The sequence below is a fragment of the Phoxinus phoxinus genome, assembly GCF_949152265.1.
Source record: "Phoxinus phoxinus genome assembly, chromosome: 6".
Classification (NCBI taxonomy): Eukaryota; Metazoa; Chordata; class Actinopteri; order Cypriniformes; family Leuciscidae; genus Phoxinus; species Phoxinus phoxinus.
In genome coordinates, this window is record NC_136881.1 from 41,742,380 (window position 1) to 41,745,729 (window position 3,350).

Below are 3,350 nucleotides of genomic sequence, written 5' to 3' on the forward strand. Positions count from 1 at the left end.
CGAGGAGGACGAGGAGGACGAGGAGGACGAGGAGGACGAGGAGGACGAGGAGGACGAGGAGAACGAGGAAGAGGAGAACGAGGAGGAGGAAGAGGAGAACAAGAACAAGGAGGAGGAAAACGAGGAGGAGGAGGAGAACAAGGAGGAGGAGAACGAGGAGGAGGAAGAGGAGAACAAGAACAAGGAGGAGGAGAACAAGGAGGAGGAGAACGAGGAGGAGGACGAGGACGAGGACGACGAGGAGGAGGACGAGGAAGGGGAGGAAGGGGAGGAAGGGGAAGACCAGAAGGTGCTCAAAGAGGACCGAATCTGACCAATGAGATCCGCGCAACACTGGTTGACCACGTTGTCAACCACGGCCTGACGCTGAGGGAGGCTGGACTGCGAGTACAGCCAAATCTAAGCCGATACACAGTGGCAAGTGTGTTAAGAACATTTCGACTGGAAAATAGGTATTGTAAAAATATCATCATATCAAAAACATCTGCACGGTTTCAGTAACTGCTTACAGTACTGTATTCTATGCACTATCAGCACTTCTGTTACCTTTTCCTGTGAAATTACTGTACTATTGTATACTGTTTTTTTTTTCTACATAGGATTGAGGGTCAGGGACGACAAGGGGGAAGGCCTCCTATGTTCACAGAACAGCAAGAGAGGGAGATAGTTAACATGGTTTTGGCCAACAATGCTATAACACTCAAGCAGCTCCAAGCTAACATTGTCAATGACCACGCCATTTTCAACAATATCCATCAGGTCTCAACATCAACATTGGCACGCATCCTAAAAAAAAACCATATTCAAATGAAGCAAATTTATCGAGTGCCTTTCGAGCGCAATTCCGAAAGGGTGAAACGACTGCGGCATGATTATGCAGAGGTATGTATTCACTTTAGCAGTGTGATCTTGCATACTGTCTCATAATCTTTTACTGTAATATGTATACTAGATCTACACTGAACTACACAATTTTGCCTGACACTGTTTTTCAGAGAGTTTTACGAATGGATGGAGAGGAGATCCAGCATGAGTTCATTTATGTCGATGAGGCTGGCTTCAACCTGACGAGAACACGAAGGAGGGGAAGAAACATCATTGGCCACAGGGCTATAGTCAATGTCCCGGGGCAACGTGGGGGTAATATAACACTCTGTGCAGCCATTACACAGAATGGGGTCCTCCACCGCCATGCCCACATGGGCCCTTACAACACAGCACTCATACTTACATTCTTGGACCAATTGCACAACATAACAGCAGCAAATCAAATCGATCATATGCAATACATCGTTGTCTGGGACAATGTGTCTTTCCACCGCTCTGCTCTGGTTCAGAACTGGTTTCAGCAACATCCACATTTCACCGTCTTATATCTTCCACCATACTCTCCATTCCTCAACCCTATAGAAGAGTTTTTCTCGGCATGGCGGTGGAAGGTATATGATCTCCGTCTCCAGGCTGAGATACCCCTCATCCAAGCCATGGAGGAGGCCTGTGACCAGATGGAGGTAGCAGCAATACAAGGATGGATTCGTCATTCAAGACGTTTCTTTCCAAGGTGTCTTGCTAATGACAACATTGCCTGCGATGTTGATGAAATTCTCTGGCCAGATCCAGCTAGGCGCAGAGACAATGTCTAGTGTGTTTTTTTTTTTTTTTTTTTTTTTTTTTTTTACGTAAAGTGACGTTTGGTTACAGTATTATGAATCTCCATGTCAACATTTTGAGCTTGTTGAGAAATAAATGAGTTTCTTCAGTCTGCAACATTGGTCTTGTGTAGTGTTTGGTGAATTTACATTATATTTGTACTTTGTTGATGGTAGCCAACTCTAATCATAGGGAAGTAGAAGTGCTAAAAGTGTTTTAGGTTTATCACAGCAGAGTGTAACTCGTGCAAACAGAGTATAGTAATGTGAAACGTGTGTGTTTCATATGGTAACAAAGTGTGGATTTTAAACAGAAGTGTATAGTTTTTACTAGAGTGTTTAATTTTGCAAAGGATCTGTAATGTTTTGCTAATTGGGTTTGTGGTTGTGCTAATTGTGTGTAGTGTTTTGAAAACACGGGCCCTGTTTTGAAAATCGTGCTTAAGCAATCCAAAAAAACTGTAATACGCTGTTAATTGTAGAGTTTTTATAAGTGAAAAACAAAACAAATCAAAGTATAATTTAGTCAAAAACGTTCCCAGAATTTCCTACGTGACACTTCACATTTGAAGGTATTTTATTTAAATAATCATGTTTCTTAAAAGTTTAGTTTTTATAAAACTACATAAATGATCAGTTATGCACATTTGGGTTTTCTGTTACATCTTCTGTTGTTTATTGCATTATTTTAGTGTCGTGTGTGTCAGGATAATGGTGTTTTGTGCTTGTGTGAATGACTCTTCTGTGTTCAGCTTGTGGAACTTGTGTCTTCCTCTTTCACTGCCTGCATTATTATGGTGGTTGTCAGTATATCTTAATGGTACAAAACAGACGTTAGCAGTGTGCATTGTTGAATTTATTGGTTTTTAGCTAAAAATGTATTGTTTGTAAATTACAGTATTATACTGTGAAATTTACAGGTTGTTCTGAAAATATGTTTACATTTTTACTTTTTTTTTTTTTTTTACTTTTTAACATAATTAATCCGGCAAACCCAGCAGCCAATTTTATTTTATTTTGGTAAAAACAATAGGATTTTTTTAATTTTTTTTTATAGTAGTTGTAAAAAACGATAGCAGAATCCACACCACAACTATAACTATAACAATAATGGCTCAGAAGAGCGATATCATTGGAATCACTTTCAGAACGATTTTTTTCCAGCAAATGAATGATAAAAACATTGACAGCCAATCAGAATCCACCCTGCTTTAAAGAGCTCGAGCATTTAAAGAGACAGGCAACAAAACTGCAGTGAAAAAATAATAATTAAGGAAGTGATTCCAATGATATCACTCCTCTGTGTCGTCATTGTAATAGTAGATTTGAGTCTGTTCGATTTTAAAACTAGTTATCGTTCTTGGAGTGAACGGGCCTTTGGTCTCTAATCGAATCACTTGGAAAAAGTATTAATGAATAGTTACGCTTGTCTCTCAGAGATAAAGTTGAAGTAGTTTGTTTTGGTCTCTTGGTTTCACGTACACACACAGTCAGCCAGGTCGTTGAAACTCTTAAAACATGAGAAGAAAAGGAAGAAGGCACTTGAGTGTGTGTTGTGAAGGACACACTCGCCTCTAGGACACATTGCAGAGGGTCTGTTGCCATGCCAACACCACATCACTCCAGAAAAGTAACTGTACTCATGGAAACACGTGCAAATGGCAAATCAAATGTTCATTGTGTTTTAGTGAAGCATCAGAA

The 3,350-nt window shown here is 40.1% G+C and overlaps 1 long non-coding RNA gene across 1 annotated transcript; it reads left to right on the forward strand.

The window, feature by feature from the left end:
* Positions 1 to 263: 263 nt before the first annotated feature.
* LOC307000864 lies at positions 264 to 1,637 on the forward strand. Its single transcript, XR_013798103.1, has 3 exons — positions 264 to 452; positions 600 to 882; positions 996 to 1,637. It is a non-coding gene; the product is annotated as an uncharacterized lncRNA (long non-coding RNA).
* The last annotated feature ends 1,713 nt before the right edge of the window (positions 1,638 to 3,350 follow it).